The sequence below is a fragment of the Oncorhynchus gorbuscha genome, linkage group LG02, assembly GCF_021184085.1.
Source record: "Oncorhynchus gorbuscha isolate QuinsamMale2020 ecotype Even-year linkage group LG02, OgorEven_v1.0, whole genome shotgun sequence".
In the NCBI taxonomy this organism is placed as follows: Eukaryota; Metazoa; Chordata; class Actinopteri; order Salmoniformes; family Salmonidae; genus Oncorhynchus; species Oncorhynchus gorbuscha.
This window is the reverse complement of record NC_060174.1, coordinates 15076567-15098904: the sequence shown is the minus strand read 5'-3', so window position 1 is coordinate 15098904 and position 22338 is coordinate 15076567. Positions and strand designations below refer to the sequence as shown.

Genomic DNA, 22338 nt, shown 5'->3' with positions numbered 1-22338 from the left:
AACCATCCCATCAGTATGGAACCATCCCATCATTATGGAACCATTCCATCAGTATGGAACCATCCCATCAGTATGGAACAATCCCATCAGTATGGAACCATCCCATCAGTATGGAACCACCCATCAGTATGGAACAATCCCATCAGTATGGAACCATCCCATCAGTATGGAACAATCCCATCAGTATGGAACCATTCCATCAGTATGGAACCATCCCATCAGTATGGAACAATCCCTTCCATTTGTTATGTCATTTCAATATTTGCAGAGAGCTAATCCTGGCTATTTCACCATGTATGTCACGGGACATGGGCTCCTGTTAGAGATTCTACACATGTGAACGCACACACACACACACACACACACACACACACACACACACACACACACACACACACACACACACACACACACACACACACACACACACACACACACACACACACACACACACACACACACACACATAAACATTGTCTGAATTTATCTCTCTCTCTCGCTCTCTCACAAACACACACAGAATACAGAAAGAGGGAGGGAGAGAGAGCTGGATGAGCCACTCACACACACCACCGCTGGGCCCAGATTAGAGAAACAATACCATGGCCCGTCGCAGCCTTCAATCCCCTTACACAGCCTGAAGAGCCCAAACACTGATAAGACTGCAATACACAAACAGGCTGCCGCACCAAGTCGCACTGTCTCTGTCAATGGACCAAGTACATTTAGGGACACTTTTCTGGAAGGGCCCATTGTAAGGACTTTACGTAAGCAGTTCCAAATGTCCTCAGATTTGCAGAATTATGTAAGAACGTAGAATGCTCATGCCATTTTATGTCAACAATCTAAGAGGAAAAGGGCTCTGAAGTTCGGTCCTGGAGAGATGCAGTGTGTGGGGACCAGAAGTAAACAAACAACAAATGCTATTTCTAGGGGGTTTAGGGTGAAGGTTAGAATTAGTGTGAGGGTTAGAATTAGGTTTAGGGTTAGGATTAGGAGCTAGGGTTAGGTTAGGGTTAGGGTTAGGGTTAGGGTTAGGGTTAGGGGGGTTAGGGAAAATACGATTTTGAATGGGACTGAATTGTCCCCACAAGGTTAGCTGTACAAGACAGTGTGTGTGTGTGTGTGTGTGTGTGTGTGTGTGTGTGTGTGTGTGTGTGTGTGTGTGTGTGTGTGTGTGTGTGTGTGTGTGTGTGTGTGTGTGTGTGTGTGTGTGTGTGTGTGTGTGTGTGTGTGTGTGTGTGTGTGTGTGTGTGTGTGTGTGTGTGTGTGTGTGTGTGACTGTAGGTTGGTCCCTGTCAACACAGCCCTTCATCATTCTCCCTCTATCACCATTATAAGTGTGCCGATCGATGAGCTGACGCGCACACATTTCTGTTGCCATGACGCTGGGGAGATGTTTCGTCGACCCTGACCAAGCCTAGCTTCCTAAAACAGCCTTTCATACACACACACACACACACACACACACACACACACACACACACACACACACACACACACACACACACACACACACACACACACACACACACACACACACACACTAACACACATTATTCCCTCGCACATGCTCATGCACACAGGTTCACACACACACACTCCTCTAATCTAGCGTCTCATCAACCTCTTCACCTCCATCTCCATCCTCCAGCCCATCTCACTCCATCTCCCATCCCTTTAACCTGTTGTTTCTTCATCCAGCCCATCTCACTCCATCTCTCATCCCTTTAACCTGTTGTTTCTTCATCCAGCCCATCTCACTCCATCTCTCATCCCATTAACCTGTTGTTTCTTCATCCAGCCCATCTCACTCCATCTCCTATCCCATTAACCTGTTGTTTCTTCATCCAGCCCATCTCACTCCATCTCTATCCCATTAACCTGTTGTTTCTTCATCCAGCCCATCTCACTCCATCTCCTATCCAATCCCGCCCATCTCACTCCATCTCCTCATCCCATTAACCTGTTGTTTCTTCATCCAGCCCATCTCACTCCATCTCCTATCCCATCCCGCCCATCTCACTCCATCTCTCATCCCATTAACCTGTTGTTTCTTCATCCAGCCCATCTCACTCCATCTCCTATCCCATTAACCTGTTGTTTCTTCATCCAGCCCATCTCACTCCATCTCTCATCCCATTAACCTGTTGTTTCTTCATCCCGCCCATCTCACTCCATCTCTCATCCCTTTAACCTGTTGTTTCTTCATCATCCACCCATCTCTCAACTCCATCTCTCATCCCTTTAACCTGTTGTTTCTTCATCCCGCCCATCTCACTCCATCTCTCATCCCTTTAACCTGTTGTTTCTTCATCCAGCCCATCTCACTCCATCTCTCATCCCTTTAACCTGTTGTTTCTTCATCCAGCCCATCTCACTCCATCTCTCATCCCTTTAACCTGTTGTTTCTTCATCCAGCCCATCTCACTCCATCTCTCATCCCATTAACCTGTTGTTTCTTCATCCAGCCCATCTCACTCCATCTCCTATCCCATCCCGCCCATCTCACTCCATCTCTCATCCCATTAACCTGTTGTTTCTTCATCCAGCCCATCTCACTCCATCTCCTATCCAATCCCGCCCATCTCACTCCATCTCTCATCCCATTAACCTGTTGTTTCTTCATCCAGCCCATCTCACTCCATCTCTCATCCCTTTAACCTGTTGTTTCTTCATCCAGCCCATCTCACTCCATCTCCTATCCCATTAACCTGTTGTTTCTTCATCCAGCCCATCTCACTCCATCTCTCATCCCTTTAACCTGTTGTTTCTTCATCCAGCCCATCTCACTCCATCTCTCATCCCATTAACCTGTTGTTTCTTCATCCAGCCCATCTCACTCCATCTCCTATCCCATTAACCTGTTGTTTCTTCATCCAGCCCATCTCACTCCATCTCTCATCCCTTTAACCTGTTGTTTCTTCATCCCGCCCATCTCACTCCATCTCTCATCCCTTTAACCTGTTGTTTCTTCATCCAGCCCATCTCACTCCATCTCTCATCCCATTAACCTGTTGTTTCTTCATCCCGCCCATCTCACTCCATCTCCTATCCCATTAACCTGTTGTTTCTTCATCCCGCCCATCTCACTCCATCTCCTATCCCATTAACCTGTTGTTTCTTCATCCCGCCCATCTCACTCCATCTCCTATCCAATCCCGCCCATCTCACTCCATCTCCTATCCCATTAACCTGTTGTTTCTTCATCCAGCCCATCTCACTCCATCTCCTATCCCATCCCGCCCATCTCACTCCATCTCTCATCCCATTAACCTGTTGTTTCTTCATCCAGCCCATCTCACTCCATCTCTCATCCCATTAACCTGTTGTTTCTTCATCCAGCCCATCTCACTCCATCTCTCATCCCATTAACCTGTTGTTTCTTCATCCAGCCCATCTCACTCCATCTCTCATCCCATTAACCTGTTGTTTCTTCATCCAGCCCATCTCACTCCATCTCTCATCCCATTAACCTGTTGTTTCTTCATCCAGCCCATCTCACTCCATCTCTCATCCCTTTAACCTGTTGTTTCTTCATCCAGCCCATCTCACTCCATCTCTCATCCCATTTAACCATCTCACTCCATTTCTTCATCCAGCCCATCTCACTCCATCTCTCATCCCATTAACCTGTTGTTTCTTCATCCAGCCCATCTCACTCCATCTCCCATCCCTTTAACCTGTTGTTTCTTCATCCAGCCCATCTCACTCCATCTCTCATCCCATTAACCTGTTGTTTCTTCATCCAGCCCATCTCACTCCCTTGCTGTCTCATTTTTCATCCGGTTCTTCACTGTCTTTCACATGACATCCAGTGCTTTAGACTGTTGACACCACAAAGATACCATAAATAAGGTATGTATGTAATTCTATGATTAACGCTAACAGCAATAAAACTGCAGTAGACTAATAGAGACTATCTGCAGTACAGACTAATAGCGACCATATGCGTAGACTAATGGAGACCAACTGCAGTAGACTGATAGAGACAATCTGCAGTAGACTAATGGAAACCATCTGCAGTCGACTAATAGCGACCATATGCAGTAAACTAATAGAGACCACCTGCAGTAGACTAATAGTGACCATCTGCAATAGACTAATAGAGCCCACCTGCAGTAGACTAATAGTGACCATATGCAGTAGACTAATGGAGACTATCTGCAGTACAGACTAATAGAGACAATCTGCAGTAGACTAATGGATACCATCTGCAGTAGACTAATAGAGACCATATGCAGTAAACTAATAGAGACCACCTGCAGTAGACTAATAGTTACCATCTGCAATAGACTAATAGAGACCATCTGCAGTAGAGACTAATAAAGACCATTTGCAGTAGACCAATAAAGACCATCTGCAGTAGAGACGAATATAGACTATCTGCAGTAGACTAATAGAGAACATCTGCAGTACAGACTAATAGAGAACATCTGCAGTACATACTAATATAGAACATCTGCAGTACAGACTAATAGAGAACATCTGCTGTACAGACTAATAGAGCCCATCTACAGTAGAGACTAATAGAGAACATCTGCAGTACATACTAATATAGAACATCTGCAGTAGAGACTAATAGAGAACATCTGCAGTACATACTAATATAGAACATCTGCAGTACAGACTAATAGAGACCATCTGCAGTACAGACTAATATAGAACATCTGCAGTACAGACTAATAGAGACCATCTGCAGTACAGACTAATATAGAACATCTGCAGTACAGACTAATAGAGACCATCTGCAGTACAGACTAATAGAGAACATCTGCAGTACAGACTAATAAAGACCATCTGCAGTACAGACTAATAGAGAGACTAACTGTCCTCTCCCAAGCCAACTATCCACTTCAGTTGATCCAGTTTATTTTATGCCATTGTTAATTAATTAAAGGATTAGAGAGAGAGAAGAGAGTGAGGAGAGAGAGGGAATAATTGAATTGGATAAGACACTGACGGTTAAAATTGTACCCTATTTCCTATATAGTGCTCTATGTAGGGAATAGGGTGCCATTTTGGATGCACAGTAAGCCATCTTTTTACATTTAGCAATTCATGGCAAAGTATTAGGCCTACACATTGATGGTGGATGGAGTGAGTTTCCCCTATAAAACGATAAGAGCTCTTGAAGACCTAGTGAAAGGCGCTATATTTTACAAATGCAAATCACATTCATAACACACAAACCTGTCACAAGACAGGGATATGTATTCCAAACACCCCTTCCAGATCACATTCACACATGACATCACATCCACATAGGCCTAGCGATGTTACACTGTCACTGAACATTATCCCCAAACAGTCATGGACATCAACACATTCCACATGCAATCACATTACATTTACATTTACATTTAAGTCATTTAGCAGACGCTCTTATCCAGAGCGACTTACAAATTGGTGCATTCACCTTATGACATCCAGTGGGACAGTCACTTAACAATAGTGCATCTAAAACTTATGGGGGTGGGGTGAGAGGGATTACTTAACCTATCCTAGGTATTCCTTAAAGAGGTGGGGTTTCAGGTGTCTCCGGAAGGTGGTGATTGACTCCGCTGTCCTGGCGTCGTGAGGGAGTTTGTTCCACCATTGGGGGCCAGGGCAGCGAACAGTTTTGACTGGGACGGGAGCTGTACTTCCTCAGTGGTAGGGAGGCAGCAGGCCAGAGGTGGATGAACGCAGTGCCCTTGTTTGGGTGTAGGGCCTGATCAGAGCCTGGAGGTACTGACTGTTCCCTCACAGCTCCGTAGGCAAGCACCATGGTCTTGTAGCGGATGCGAGCTTCAACTGGAAGCCAGTGGAGAGATTACCATATGCAGAGCCCATGTGTTGGATACACTGGGTACCGGCACAGACTAAATCCCTTTTCACGAGGATGTCATCAGCAGCCCCTCACACAGCCTCACGTCTTCTGAAGGTGGAATTCAACGTGGCCGTCTTGGCATACATTATCACATATTAAGAGTGTTACAAAGCCAACAGCTTGCAATAGGAGTGTATTTTTAACCATTGCGAGCTGGAGGTGTATCACTTCACCAAGCAGGCTCCTACCAATGGTTTAGTCATTGACACTGTGGCCTAAAAGTAGTGGTAGGATGTTTTCAGAAAGTTTTGATGAGTAGGGGTCAAAGCTCTAACTTTACCCTGCGGATAACCTTTCACCTCAGTGGGCTACATCAGGGTCACACAGAGTTGTTCTTGGTAGTCTTAAACACATCTACTTTGAAACAACAGTATGCACCTCACACACATGGTGCCATGTCAGATATAGAGTTGAAATTTATTCCATTTTGAGTTTGCATCCCAATATTACACTTTATATACACCGAAATAAAAATATAAACGCAACGTGCAACAATTTCAAAGATTTTACTGAGTTACAGTTGATATAAAGGAATCAGTCAATTGAAATAAATTCATTAGGCCCTAATCTATAGATTTCACATGACTGGGAATACAGACGTATCTGTTGGTCACACATTTTTAAAAAGGAAGGAGCATGTATCTGGTGTGGGCAGTCAGTATCTGGTGTGACCACCATTTGCATCATGCAGTGCGACAGACCTCCTTCGTATAGAGTTGATCAGGCTGTTGATTGTGGTCTGTGGAATGTTGTCCCACTCCTCTTCAATGGCTTTGCAAAGTTGCTGGATATTGTCGGGGAACTGGAACACGCTGTCGTACACTTCAATCCAGAGCATCCCAAACATGCTCAATGGGTGACATGTCTGGTGAGTATGCAGACCATGGAAGAACTGGGACATATTCAGCTTCCAGGAGTTGTGTACAGATCCTTGCAACATGGATCATGTTATCATGCTGAAACATGAGGTGATGGCGGCGGATGAATGGCACGACAATGGGCCTCAGGATCTCGTCACAGTATCTCTGTGCATTCAAATTGCCATCTATAAAATGAAATTGTGTTTGTTGTCCATAGCTTAGGTCTGCCAATACCATAGCCCCACCGCCACCATGAGACACTCTGTTCACAACGTTCACATCCGCAAACCTCTTGCCCACACAACACCATACATGTGGTCTGTGGTTGTGAGGCCGGCCAGTTGGACATACTGCCAAATTCTCTAAAAACAACGTTGGAGGCAGCTTATGGTAAAGAAATTAACATTCAATTCTCTGGCAACAGCTCTGGTGGACATTCCTGCAGTCAGCATGCCAATTGCACGCTTCCTCAAAACTTGAGACATCTGTGGCATTGTATTGTGTAACAAAACTTCACATTTTAGAGTGGCCTTTTACTGTCCCCAGCACAAGGTGCACCTGTGTAATAATAATGCTGTTTAATCATTTTCTTGATATGCCACAGCCGTCAGGTGGATGGATTATCTTGGTCAGGGAGAAATGCTCACTAACAGGGATGTAAATAAATATGTGCACAACATTTGAGAGAAATAAGCTTTTTGTGCGTGTGGAAAATTTCTGGGATCTTTTATTTCAGCTCATGAAACATGTGACCAACACCTCACATGTTGCGTTTCTATTTTTGTTCAGTGTACATCACTGAAATATAACAAAACTGTTTGACATAGAAACACCAGATTTTCTGAGGGTTTAAAAAAATAATGTTTATTTATTATACAATGATGAAGAATGTTAATAACATTCCACCCATGAGGCCACTAGAGGGTGATTTGGTCATTCTGCAGCAGGAACTACCCGTCTCTGCCTCTGCTGCTTGAGCACATAGCCATATATCCATAAGGCATGCTACCATTCTCTACATGAGAGTATGAGAAGAAGAGAACCTTGGGCATTTTTACAGATGATTGATCGAGACAGTCCTAAACTAAACTGCACTTGCCAACCAGTGTTTTCTCTAGCCATCTATGCGATACGTACAATACTTTATTGTCCAAATGCAGGCAATTCAAATGATTCCCCCGGTAAGAACGGTGTAGCTAAACCACAACCACTGAGCACATCTGTGCTGTAATATGGCCGCCACTATGGTATTCATCTCCTAGGAATTACATGTGCCTGACTGCCACACCAGTGATTGGAGCCCTACCTTCCTTCAGGCCTCTAGGGAGAAGGGCATCTGTGAGCTGATACTCAATTATGCTGTAGTGCTCTTTCTCTCTTTCTCTCTCTTTTCTCTCTCTCTCACACACACACACACACACACACACACACACACACACACACACACACACACACACACACACACACACACACACACACACACACACACACACACACACACACACACACACACACACACACACACACACACACACACAACAGCCCTGTGTCGGTCTGTCTGTCTCTCTCGCTCTCTCTAGAACCTACATGGAACCAAAGGGAGTTCTACCTGGAACCTAAAAGGGTTCTCCAATGGGGACGGCCACTGAACACTTTTGTAATCCTTTCTTCTAAGAATGCACCAGTCATCCAATCCAAAGCAGCTGACTGAAACGTAGAGCCTCAAGAAATAACGTAATATCTTCAGAACTGTAATAACTGTGCACCCACTTCATTCTCTGCATACTATTCTTCAATCCATGTTCAACCATTAGTGGGATGACACAATCAAAGAAACCTTGGCCTCCATCTCTGGGTTATAATGTCTTAATTACAAATCCATTCTAATCAACAGAGATCACATTTCCTATAGACCTTGGGTGCTCCAACCTTACTTCAAACAGCTGACTGGAGCATGTTACGAACAGCTTCATTTTTCAGAGCCAAACTAAAATCCACTTACCCATGTGGCATCCCCCTAAATCTCAAAGTGGGCACAGGGAGCACATTATATTGTGGAAGTCGTAAAGCCTTGCCTCTGTATGGGATGCCTGGGCTTGCTATCAGGGAGCACATTATATTGTGGAAGCCTCCAAGTCTTGCCGCTGTATGGGGTGCCTGGGCTTGCTATCAGGGAACACATTATATTGTAGAAGCCTTGTCGCTGTATGGGATGCCTGGGCTTGCTATCAGGGAACACATTATATTGTAGAAGCCTTGTCGCTGTATGGGATGCCTGGGAACACATTATATTGTAGAAGCCTTGTCGCTGTATGGGATGCCTGGGCTTGCTATCAGGGAACACATTATATTGTAGAAGCCTTGTCGCTGTATGGGATGCCTGGGCTTGCTATCAGGGAACACATTATATTGTAGAAGCCTTGTCACTGTATGAGATGCCTGGGCTTGCTATCAGGGAACACATTATATTGTAGAAGCCTTGTCGCTGTATGGGGTGCCTGGGCTTGCTATCAGGGAACACATTATATTGTAGAAGCCTTGTCGCTGTATGGGATGCCTGGGCTTGCTATCAGGGAACACATTATATTGTGGGATGCCTGGGCTTGAAGGGAACCTTGTCGCTGTATGGGATGCCTGGGCTTGCTATCAGGGAACACATTATATTGTAGAAGCCTTGTCGCTGTATGGGATGCCTGGGCTTGCTATCAGGGAACACATTATATTGTAGAAGCCTTGTCGCTGTATGGGGTGCCTGGGCTTGCTATCAGGGAACACATTATATTGTAGAAGCCTTGTCGCTGTATGGGATGCCTGGGCTTGCTATCAGGGAACACATTATATTGTCAGGGAACACATTATATTGTAGAAGCCTTGTCGCTGTATGGGATGCCTGGGCTTGCTATCAGGGAACACATTATATTGTAGAAGCCTTGTCGCTGTATGGGATGCCTGGGCTTGCTATCAGGGAACACATTATATTGTAGAAGCCGCTGTATGGGATGCCTGGGCTTGCTATCAGGGAACACATTATATTGTAGAAGCCTTGTCGCTGTATGGGATGCCTGGGCTTGCTATCAGGGAACACATTATATTGTAGAAGCCTTGTCGCTGTATGGGATGCCTGGGCTTGCTATTTTGCACAAAAAGCACAACCCAAATGTTATTCATGGTCACAGAGTTAATGTAATTTGTGTCATTCTGTTATCCAGAGCTACAGTAGGCTCTAACTTCTTTGTGCTACAGTATGTTTGGCTGGATAGAGAACAGAGAGGGAGAGAGCCTCAGACCTAATTAAGAAGGGTTGATTCTATTGCAAGAGCAGACTCATATTTTATGTTGTCTTATAATGGGCCTACCTTGCAGAAGAACATTGTTTCCTTGTTATTATAACTTCATTTTTGAACAAAATCGTCATCTTTCTCATTTTAACCCAGATAAGGTTTGGTTTAATGTTTGTTGACAACTCAATGAAATATGTATTTGCCTGAAGGGAAGCCATCTACAGTAAACCAGGGATGCAATTTTCCCACCAGTAGACAGGCAGCAAACCCTGGAAGCTGAATAGGTTGTTTCTGGTTATTTCTGTTAAAAGACAAGACCCATCTGATACATTAACAGAGCCAAGCAATATTTGGTTATGGACAGCTATCCACAAAGAAAGGTAGAGGGGAATAGGACAGACAGTTATGGACAGCTATCCACAAAGAAAGGTAGAGGGGAAAAGGACAGACAGTTATGGACAGCTATCCACAAAGAAAGGTAGAGGGGAAAAGGACAGACAGTTATGGACAGCTATCCACAAAGAAAGGTAGAGGGAAAAGGACAGACAGTTATGGACAGCTATCCACAAAGAAAGGTAGAGCTATCCACAAAGAAGGCAGAGGGAATAGGACAGGAAAAGGACAGACAGTTATGGACAGCTATCCACAAAGAAAGGTAGAGGGAAAGGACAGACAGTTATGGACAGCTATCCACAAAGAAAGGTAGAGGGAAAAGGACAGACAGTTATGGACAGCTATCCACAAAGAAAGGTAGAGGGAAAAGGACAGACAGTTATGGACAGCTATCCACAAAGAAAGGTAGAGGGGAAAAGGACAGACAGTTATGGACAGCTATCCACAAAGAAAGGTAGAGGGGAATAGGACAGACAGTTATGGACAGCTATCCACACAAAGAAAGGTAGAAGGGAATAGGACAGACAGTTATGGACAGCTATCCACAAAGAAAGGCAGAGGGGCAAAGGACAGACAGTTATGGACAGCTATCCACAAAGAAAGGTAGAGGGGAATAGGACAGACAGTTATGGACAGCTATCCACAAAGAAAGGCAGAGGGGAATAGGACAGACAGTTATGGACAGTCATTGGCAAAATGTAACATTTTGGTTCAATTACTTGATTTTCTCCTGGTCATTTAGGTGCAGCATGGAATTAATTATTTTCCCTCCACCCTTGATAAAAGCATTGGATCAATGATGACTTTCCTTTATAGATTACTGAGATGTATTATAGATGGTCCACTACCATCCCAGGGTTCCTCAGTGTGTGTGGAGAAAGAGAGAGCGTCCGTCTCCATCTCCATCCCGCTCCCTGACATTTTGAGGCTCTATGTGCCGACAGGGCACTCCGGAGAGATGAATGAACACTCTACACCTCGCTGTAAAGCTATTCTCTACTCTACTAGTTGGGCTCTAATCTCGACCCCTGCTGTATGCTAGTCTGCTCCTCCTGAGTTCTACTCTTTGTCCCCCCCATAATCTGTATAGATTTCTGGTTACATCTGTTCCAGCTCTGTTCACTACTGTTCTGCTCAGCTCTCCACTGTTCAGCTCTTCACAGATTCTGGCTTGGATTCAATTGATTGCAGATAGAAGGAAAACTGTAGTGTGGAGTCACTCAGCATGTTTTGGTCTATACAATCTGTTCTGTTTAGCTCCACATCCTCACACACACTACTCACCACCTCTTCAACACTCTCTTCAAGACTCTACCACTTCAAAACTCTCTTCTAGACTCTACCACTTCAACACTCACTTCAAGACTCTACATCTTTAACACTCTCTTCAAGACTTCCCCTTCAACACTCTCTTCAAGACTCTACCTCTTCAACACACTCTTCAAGACTTCCTCTTCAACACTCTCTTCACGACTCTACCTCTTCAACACACTCTTCAAAACTCTCAATACTCTCTTCAAGACTCTACTTCTTCAACACACTCTTCAAGACTCTACCTCTTCAACACACTCTTCAAGACTCTACCTCTTCAACACTCTCTTCAACACACTCTTCAAGACTTCCTCTTCAACACTCTCTTCAACACACTCTTCAAGACTCCCTCTTCAACACTCTCTTCAAGAGTCTACCTCTTCAACACACTCTTCAAGACTTCCTCTTCAACACTCTCTTCAAGACTCCCTCTTCAACACACTCTTCGAGACTCCCTCTTCAACACTCTCTTCAAGACTCTACCTCTTCAACACTCTACCTCTTCAACACTCTACCTCTTCAACACTCTCTTCAAGACTTCCTCTTCAACACTCTCTTCAAGACTCCCTCTTCAACACACTCTTCAAGACTTCCACTTCAACACTCTCTTTAAGACTCTAACGCTTCAACACTCTCTTCAACACACTCTTCAAGACTCCCTCTTCAACACTCTCTTCAAGAGTCTACCTCTTCAACACACTCTTCAAGACTTCCTCTTCAACACTCTCTTCAAGACTCCCTCTTCAACACACTCTTCGAGACTCCCTCTTCAACACTCTCTTCAAGACTCTACCTCTTCAACACTCTCTTCAAGACTCTACCTCTTCAACACACTCTTCAAGACTCTACCTCTTCAACTCTCTACCTCTTCAACACTCTCTTCAAGACTTCCTCTTCAACACTCTCTTCAAGACTCCCTCTTCAACACACTCTTCAAGACTTCCACTTCAACACTCTCTTTAAGACTCTAACGCTTCAACACTCTCTTCAAGACTCTACCTCTTTAAAATTTTCTTCAAGACCCTGCAGGTTTAACTCACAGAGCCCCCAGAGGAGAACTGGTTTGAGGGTTTAACTCAACTCACAGAGCCCCCAGAGGAGAACTGGTTTTAGGGTTTAACTCAACTCACAGAGCCCCCAGAGGAGAACTGGTTTGAGGGTTTAACTCAACTCACAGAGCCCCCAGAGGACAACTGGTCTGCGGGTTTAACTCACAGAGCCCCCAGAGGAGAACTGGTCTGAGGGTTTAACTCAACTCACAGAGCCCCCAGAGGAGAACTGGTCTGCGGGTTTAACTCAACTCACAGAGCCCCCAGAGGAGAACTGGTTTGAGGGTTTAACTCACAGAGCCCCCAGAGGAGAACTGGTCTGCGGGTTTAACTCACAGAGCCCCCAGAGGAGAACTGGTCTGAGGGTTTAACTCAACTCACAGAGCCCCCAGAGGACAACTGGTCTTCAAGAATTTTAACTCACAGACCCCCAGAGGAGAACTGGTCTTGAGGGTTTAACTCAACTCACAGAGCCCCCAGAGGAGAACTGGTTTGAGGGTTTAACTCATCTCACAGAGCCCCCAGAGGACAACTGGTTTGAGGGTTTAACTCATCTCACAGAGCCCCCAGAGGACAACTGGTCTGCGGGTTTAACTCACAGAGCCCCCAGAGGAGAACTGGTCTGCGGGTTTAACTCACAGAGCCCCCAGAGGAGAACTGGTCTGCGGGTTTAACTCACAGAGCCCCCAGAGGAGAACTGGTCTGCGGGTTTAACTCACAGAGCCCCCAGAGGAGAACTGGTCTGCGGGTTTAACTCACAGAGCCCCCAGAGGAGAACTGGTCTGCGGATATAACTCACAGAGCCCCCAGAGGAGAACTGGACTGCAGGTGTAACTCAAAGAGCCCCCAGAGGAGAACTGGTTTGAGGATTTAACTCAGAGCCTCCATGAGATGGGAATACTTATAGGGCACACCCTGGCTCGCAGAAATGTTCTCCACACAAAGTACTTTAGTTAGCTAAATCAGCGCCTAGCTAAATCGGCATGCACGTGAAGCTTGACTGTGTAAACGGCAGTACAAGTGAACTACGACTTAGCTAGCATGTTGCAGGTTTTGCTAAAATGAACAGATGTTATTCATCATGAATTTGGGGCCAGGACCGAGTTTGGGAAGCCCTGCAGTAGGGCAATTCAAAAAGATGGTTTAGTACCTTTTTACTGAAGAATGTGTTTGATTTCTATGACTGTTATGCTTTTTGTATATTGAGATGTATACTGATGTGTATAGTGTATATTGAGGTGTATAGTGTATATTGAGGTGTATAGTGTATATTGATGTGTATAGTGTATACTGATGTGTATAGTGTATATTGATGTGTATAGTGTATATTGATGTGTATAGTGTATACTGATTTGTATAGTGTATACTGATGTGTATAGTGTATACTGATTTGTATAGTGTATATTGATGTGTATAGTGTATACTGATTTGTATAGTGTATACTGATGTGTATAGTGTATATTGATGTGTATAGTGTATACTGATGTGTATAGTGTATATTGATGTGTATAGTGTATATTGATGTGTATAGTGTATATTGATGTGTATAGTGTATATTGATGTGTATAGTGTATATTGATGTGTATAGTGTATATTGATGTGTATAGTGTATATTGAGGTGTATAGTGTATATTGATGTGTATAGTGTATACTGATTTGTATAGTGTATATTGATGTGTATAGTGTATATTGATGTGTATAGTGTATATTGAGGTGTATAGTGTATATTGATGTGTATAGTGTATACTGATTTGTATAGTGTATATTGATGTGTATAGTGTATATTGATGTGTATAGTGTATACTGATGTGTATAGTGTATATTGATGTGTATAGTGTATACTGATTTGTATAGTGTATATTGATGTGTATAGTGTATACTGATTTGTATAGTGTATATTGATGTGTATAGTGTATACTGATGTGTATAGTGTATATTGATGTGTATAGTGTATACTGATTTGTATAGTGTATATTGATGTGTATAGTGTATATTGATGTGTATAGTGTATATTGATGTGTATAGTGTATATTGATGTGTATAGTGTATACTGATTTGTATAGTGTATATTGATGTGTATAGTGTATACTCATTTGTATAGTGTATATTGATGTGTATAGGGCTCATCTGTGAAAGAGACCTTGGTCTCAGTATGACTCCCTGTTAAAATAAATGTTAAATAAAAGTTAATCCATTACAACCATACTAAATGCCTGGACAGTTGGATACAGATGGATCATTCGGGGGATTGCATTGACACAGCTCTTTACGAGGCTTTCTCAAGTCACTTTTAAGAACACTGGGGTAACTCATCCCATCTCTTCTCCTGCCAATGTACAGCCAAGCACCTACCTGGGTGCTGAGGAAAGCAGAGGCCTGCACGTTTGACATCAGCTTAGAACAACTGAACTGTGTTTCTGAGAAGGTTTCCTTGTTCTGGAGTAAAAACAGCAACACCAGAGAGTGTAGCTGATGAGTCACCCTAGATAAACTAACAATTCCTAAGTACAGTAGTAGTGTTCCAAGAGCGAGGCAGGTCCTGGTGAGGTGCTGTGCCAGGGATCTGCCCCCAGCTCTGCCTCCAACTCTGGCCTGACAGTCTTCATTCACCTTGGCAGTGTTTCATTGCTCTGCTGCTGTACTCGTACTGCAGATGGCCCCGAGCACTCGGCAAAGCAGCATGGTGCTTTCAACAACCCCAAAAGCTGCTGTGCAAACAGAAAGAGAAGAACCCACCACAGTCGTTTCACACGGATAATAATGACGGATAAAATCTAAATTCTTACCCCGAATGCGGAACAACTACAACATCCATGTTTGATTGAACGTTAAATATTCTATTTGTTTTAAATCTTATAGAGACGGGTGCAAATCTTATAGAGACGGGTGCAAATCTTATAGAGACGGGTGCAAATCTTAAGTGCGCTTTGCCTGTCGTATCAATGTTTGTATGTTTGGACAGACAGAGCAGAACTGATCTCCAATCATAGTCTAATTTCGTTCCCCTTCTGGCCAAGCAGCCGTCCAGCTAACACAGTGGATAGTTAGTCTTTGTCCAATTACATTACAACTGATGAAGAAAGCCTGTGGTTTCATCATGGTCTTTGGGTTTTGAATGTCTCTCACTCAATTACATTACAACTGATGAAGAAACCCTGTGGTTTCATCATGGTCAGCCCACAAGGTCTCTCACTCAATTACATTACAACTGATGAAGAAACCCTGTGGTTTCATCATGGTCTTTGGGTTTTGAATGCTCCTACTCAGCCCACAAGGTCTCTCACTCAATTACATTACAACTGATGAAGAAAGCCTGTGGTTTCATCATGGTCTTTGGGTTTTGAATGCTCCTACTCAGCCCACAAGGTCTCTCAATCATTGTTAGATAATGACATTCATCTTTTGATAGATTAATCTCTAACTTTGCACTTGGAAACACCAGGATCCTGCAACTATTAAATCTTGGCTTTTCAATATTTTAAATATCAATCTAGCAATAATATACAGTGCCTTGCGAAAGTATTCGGCCCCCTTGAACTTTGCGACCTTTTGCCACATTACAGGCTTCAAACATAAAGATATAAAACTGTATTTTTTTGTGAAGAATCAACAACAAGTGGGACACAATCATGAAGTGGAACAACATTTATTGGATATTTCAAACTTTTTTAACAAATCAAAAACTGAAAAATTGTGTGTGCAAAAATTTTCAGCCCCCTTAAGTTAATAGTTTGTAGCGCCACCTTTTGCTGCGATTACAGCTGTAAGTCGCTTGGGGTATGTCTCTATCAGTTTGCACATCGAGAGATTGAAATTTTTTCCCATTCCTCCTTGCAAAACAGCTCGAGCTCAGTGAGGTTGGATGGAGAGCATTTGTAAACAGCAGTTTTCAGTTCTTTCCACAGATTCTCGATTGGATTCAGGTCTGGACTTTGACTTGGCCATTCTAACACCTGGATATGTTTATTTTTGAACCATTCCATTGTAGATTTTGCTTTATGTTTTGGACCATTGTCTTGTTGGAAGACAAATCTCCGTCCCAGTCTCAGGTCTTTTGCAGACTCCATCAGGTTTTCTTCCAGAATGGTCCTGTATTTGGCTCCATCCATCTTCCCATCAATTTTAACCATCTTCCCTGTCCCTGATGAAGAAAAGCAGGCCCAAACCATGATGCTGCCACCACCATGTTTGACAGTGGGGATGGCGTGTTCAGGGTGATGAGCTGTGTTGCTTTTACGCCAAACATAACATTTTGCATTGTTGCCAAAAAGTTCAATTTTGGTTTCATCTGACCAGAGCACCTTCTTCCACATGTTTGGTGTGTCTCCCAGGTGGCTTGTGGCAAACTTTAAACGACACTTTTTATGGATATCTTTAAGAAATGGCTTTCTTCTTGCCACTCTTCCATAAAGGCCAGATTTGTGCAATATTACTGATTGTTGTCCTATGGACAGAGTCTCCCACCTCAGCTGTAGATCTCTGCAGTTCATCCAGAGTGATCATGGGCCTCTTGGCTGCATCTCTGATCAGTCTTCTCCTTGTATGAGCTGAAAGTTTAGAGGGACGGCCAGGTCTTGGTAGATTTGCAATGCTCTGATACTCCTTCCATTTCAATATTATCGCTTGCACAGTGCTCCTTGGGATGTTTAAAGCTTGGGAAATCTTTTTGTATCCAAATCCGGCTTTAAACTTCTTCACAACAGTATCTCGGACCTGCCTGGTGTGTTCCTTGTTCTTCGTGATGCTCTCTGCGCTTTTAACGGACCTCTGAGACTATCACAGTGCAGGTGCATTTATACGGAGACTTGATTACTGTAACAGTTCTCTTGTGGTGAATGAGAGTCGGACCAAAATGCAGCGTGATGATGATTCATGATATTTTAATGAAGGAAAAACTATACATGAAGAAACTACAAAATAATGAAATGTGAAAACCGAAACAGCCCTATCTGGTGCAAACACAAAGACAGGAACAAGGACACTAAGGACAATCACCCACCAAAACACTCAAAGAATATGGCTGCCTAAATATGGTTCCCAATCAGAGACAACGATACACACCTGCCTCTGATTGAGAACCACTCCAGAGAGCCATAGACTTTGCTAGATAACCCCACTAAGCCACACACCCAACACCCCACAAAACCCCAAGACAAAACACACCACAATAAACCCATGTCACACCCTGGCCTGACCAAATAAATGAAGACAAACACAATATATTACGACCAGGGCGTGACAATTACACACAGGTGGATTGTATTTATCATCATTAGTCATTTAGGTCAACATTGGATCATTCAGAGATCCTCACTGAACTTCTGGAGAGAGTTTGATGCACTGAAAGTAAAGGGGCTGAATCATTTTGCACGCCCCATTTTTCAGTTTTTGATTTGTTAAAAAAGTTTGAAATATCCAATAAATGTCGTTCCACTTCATGATTGTGTCCCACTTGTTGTTGATTCTTCACAAAAAAATACAGTTTTATATCTTTATGTTTGAAGCCTGAAATGTGGCAAAAGGTCGCAAAGTTCAAGGGGGCCGAATACTTTCGCAAGGCACTATATTTTTTAATCACAGAGTAGTTTTGGCAAGGTTTTCAATCTCCCTGGAAAAGCATTCATCTCCGCCTGTTCTCCAAGGGAATGCATCTATGGCAACGTCAGGAGGTGGTTGTAAAACCTGACCAAAAGGAAAGGTTGAGAGAGTGCTTCCTTCTCTAGGGCGAGTTATGGGAGATACCAGATACCAATCCAGAAGGGGATATCATCAAGTATATATTCTGTAACTTCTCTTGGGGAAAATATAGCTTAAAATAGTTCATTACATTTACAAACCAGAGGAGCAACTAATAGAGTATGTTCTACCGTTTGGTTTCATGTATGAAGGGGATGTATATCAGTGCTATTAGATCAGCTAGCTACAGTAGCTGCTTTAGTGGTCAATGAAGTCTTCTCTCCTGAGATCTTTGACTATCCTCCTCTGGTAAATGAGACGTTTTAACCCGACTGCACTCTCACCTCACTTAAAGTGCTGTATGTAAGCAAAAAGGCACAAGAGGAAGTGCTGTATCGTGAATACAGTCATGGGTAAATGGTGTTGTTCGGTCCGACACGATAGAGGACGTTTCTCCTGTGTGTGCTAAAAAGCTTGAAATTCAAAAGTGAAAGATTGTTTCCGAGGTCGGACAGGCAGACAGCGAGGCTTACATTAACCCCTGCTGCAGGAAACGATTCGGAAAGCTACATGAACATGATATTCTTATGGAGGCACAGTAAGGCAAAGTAATCAACTGTTAGCAGGCATAGGTGTGCCTTTGACCGCCAATACAGCACGGCTTGGAAACGCTGCTCATCCAATCAGCATCCAGGATCCAAACAACCAGTTGAATAAGTATTTTAAATCATCACTTAGATCTCAGAAGTTAAAATGCCAGAGAGAAACTTTGACATGAGAGATATGGAACTTTTAGAACACAAGGAATGCTTATGTAATGAAGGTGGAGAGGGGAGTAGTGCAGGGATTTATTTTACTACAATAACCTTATTCTCAATTTCAAAACATGATCGTAATTAAGATTCAAGACATGGGCTATCAGCTCCATCAACAGAAGCCAATGGGATTGCACTGTAAGTAGCCTACAGTATGACATGGCATATCCTCTCTATGTTGTAGCTGTTATCTTCTGATCTCATATCCTGTTAGCCACATATGGACAACACTGCAGAGTCCCATGGGAAATCAGTCCATTGCAGCATTGCCTCTGCTGAAGGTGAAAGAATAAGGGTGAGATGGCGTGATAGAGTCAGAGAGAGGACAGGCGACCTTAACAATCCTTTCTTATTGAGTTGCCTTTTTCTCCGCTCTGTGTTCATTTGTCAGTGAGTGGGCTCAACATCCAGACCTGCAGCATAACCACTTCATTCTGACTGTGTGTGTGTGTGTTTGTGGGTGGGTGAGTGAGTGAGTGAGTGAGTGAGTGAGTGAGTGAGTGAGTGAGTGAGTGAGTGAGTGAGTGAGTGAGTGAGTGAGTGAGTGAGTGAGTGAGTGAGTGTGACTGTGTGTGTGTGTTTGTGGGTGGGTGGGTGGGTGGGTGAGTGAGTGAGTGAGTGAGTGAGTGAGTGAGTGAGTGAGTGAGTGAGTGAGTGAGTGAGTGAGTGAGTGAGTGAGTGAGTGAGTGAGTGTGACTGTGTGTGTGTGTGTGTTTGTGGGTGGGTGGGTGGGTGGGTGAGTGAGTGAGTGAGTGAGTGAGTGAGTGAGTGAGTGAGTGAGTGAGTGAGTGAGTGTGACTGTGTGTGTGTGTTTGTGGGTGGGTGGGTGGGTGGGTGAGTGAGTGAGTGAGTGAGTGAGTGAGTGTGTGTGTGTGTGAGTGAGAGTGTGTGTGTGTGTGTGTGTGTGTGTGTGTGTGTGTGTGTGTGTGTGTGTGTGTGTGTGTGTGTGTGTGTGTGTGTGTGTGTGTGTGTGTGTGTGTGTGTGTGTGTGTGTGTGTGTGTGTAAATGATATCCTCTTCAATATGACAGTAATGCAAGCAGCACTGTGTCCCCAAAGTGCAAATCAATGTTTTGGATTCTTTTTTTGGGGGGGGGGGTAATACATGTCAGAGCTGTTATTTAAGCATAACATAGTTCACAGTAATACTTAAATTGAATGTGAGGTATAGGTTGATATGGTAGCCTATACCTTGAGTTTCATATTGTTCTCAGCTACATTCTACAATTAGTGGGTTTTAATCGTCTCGGGTTCATCGACAACTACTGATACCCATAACAGGCACATTTCACGTTCAAATACGTGCAGAAATAGACTCAAGAGAGCCACATTAGCCTATAATGTTTGATCCTGCCAGGTGGCACACTATAAAGTCACATTTCTCCACATCGCCGCATGAATCATTTTTATTATATTCTGGAGACAATAAACAAACGCTACCACAGATATGTCCATAAACAAAACGTTCATAACTGAATGGATCGTCTGGATTTATTTGACCAAGTATGTGAATGTTGGTTTTCCAGAACGAATAGAATAACTCAAAATGTTGTAGGCTATTTCCCGTCGTCCGATAATTGAGCCCACATCACAAAACGAAGGTTCTACTTACCTGTCGGACACGGTGGGTGTTACATTGTTCGTTTCCTCAACTTGCGTTATTGCTCTTGAGTTTTACCACGGTTAAAGGCACGGCAAAACGTTATTGCATTGCCGAAAATAAAAGAAGGCACTTGATAGGCTACGGATTGCAGCGGACTGTCATCCGATGAGTAGCCTGCACCGTGTGTTGTCTCTGGAAGAACGCAACAGTCTTGGTGATGGATAGTAGGCTATGTTCAATAGAGGTCAGAGAATAGGAATAACCATTATCATCCGGTGAAAAATAGGTATCGTTGTGATAATTTACTTTACTCACGAAAAATATATGGAATAAATACCCACACGCGAACTTGTGAAAAGCAAATAATCGATACGCATCAAATTATTGTTTGGAAAGAATGATGGAACTAACAATGTTACGCCCTTAAAGCTAATTTAATTCGTGGAATCCTTTCATATTCTCTGCGCAAAGAAACTCAGTAATCCAGAGGGTGGAAATGCAGATATCCAATCCAACAAGTTAAGAGTGGATGAGTGAATGGCTAGGTTGGTGAGAGAGATTGCATGCGCAAGGCCACTTCAACGACCCTAGCTAGAGGTGTAAATAACAGAGGACTCGTAACAAATTGCACCGGGCAAACGTGAGGCGCCACCCTAGTGGCCATGAGGTTCTGCTGAAATGATGTCCCTGGGAATAGTACCACATCTGCTAGTATTGGTGCCAATGGAGACAAAATGCAGTTACGCATTGAAAGATAATTGCACTTTAACGTATAAATGCAGTTCTTTTCAGCAATGTATTTGAGAAATTCCGGTAATGTTAATTTCAAAAAGAGAGCATCTCTTGAATGATTTACCGGCAATCACCTGCACGAATTACCCTGATCTACTCAGTCAAAATAAAGCCAGCGCAAACATTGACAGATTTATCAGCCCTCCTTTATCAGCCCTCCTCTTACTTGAAACCGGAGAATGTGGTGTGGTTAAGAGACTGCGGGGAAGCTGTCCAAGGTCCTGAACAACCCACCATTGAACAGTGCCTTGGACAGTAATAAATGAAAGCAACATGCAGCTGAAGCACAAAGGCCTCGATACAGTGCCATCGGAAAGTATTCAGACCCCTTGACTTGACTGAAAAAGGTGTGCAGCAACGTTCCCCATCCAACCTGACAGCGCTTGAGGGGATCTGCAGAGAATAATGGGAGAAACTCCCCAAATACAGATGTGCAAAGCTTGTAGAGTCATACCCAATAAGACTTGAGGCTGTAATCACTGCCAAAGGTGCTTCAACAAAGTACTGAGTAAAGAGTCTGAATACTTATGTAAATGTGATAGTATTTTTTTATATATACACTACACTTCCTTGTTTTTGAAAGAAAGCACATTTTTGCTCCATGAAAATAACATCAAATTGATCAGAAACACAATGTAGACTTTGTTAACGTTGTAAATTATGTTGATGTTGAGATTGGTGTTTTGT

The 22338-nt window shown here is 43.4% G+C and overlaps 1 protein-coding gene across 1 annotated transcript in view; it reads right to left on the bottom strand.

Annotated features, from left to right (window-relative positions):
* LOC123991305 (protein FAM163A-like) overlaps nt 1–21405 on the bottom strand; it is a 30908-nt gene extending 9503 nt beyond the window's left edge. The window contains exon 1 of the mRNA XM_046292782.1: nt 20869–21405. The gene's annotated coding sequence lies outside the window, so the exon portion shown is untranslated. The remainder of the gene's footprint in view (nt 1–20868) is intronic.
* Between the last annotated feature and the right edge of the window lie 933 nt (nt 21406–22338).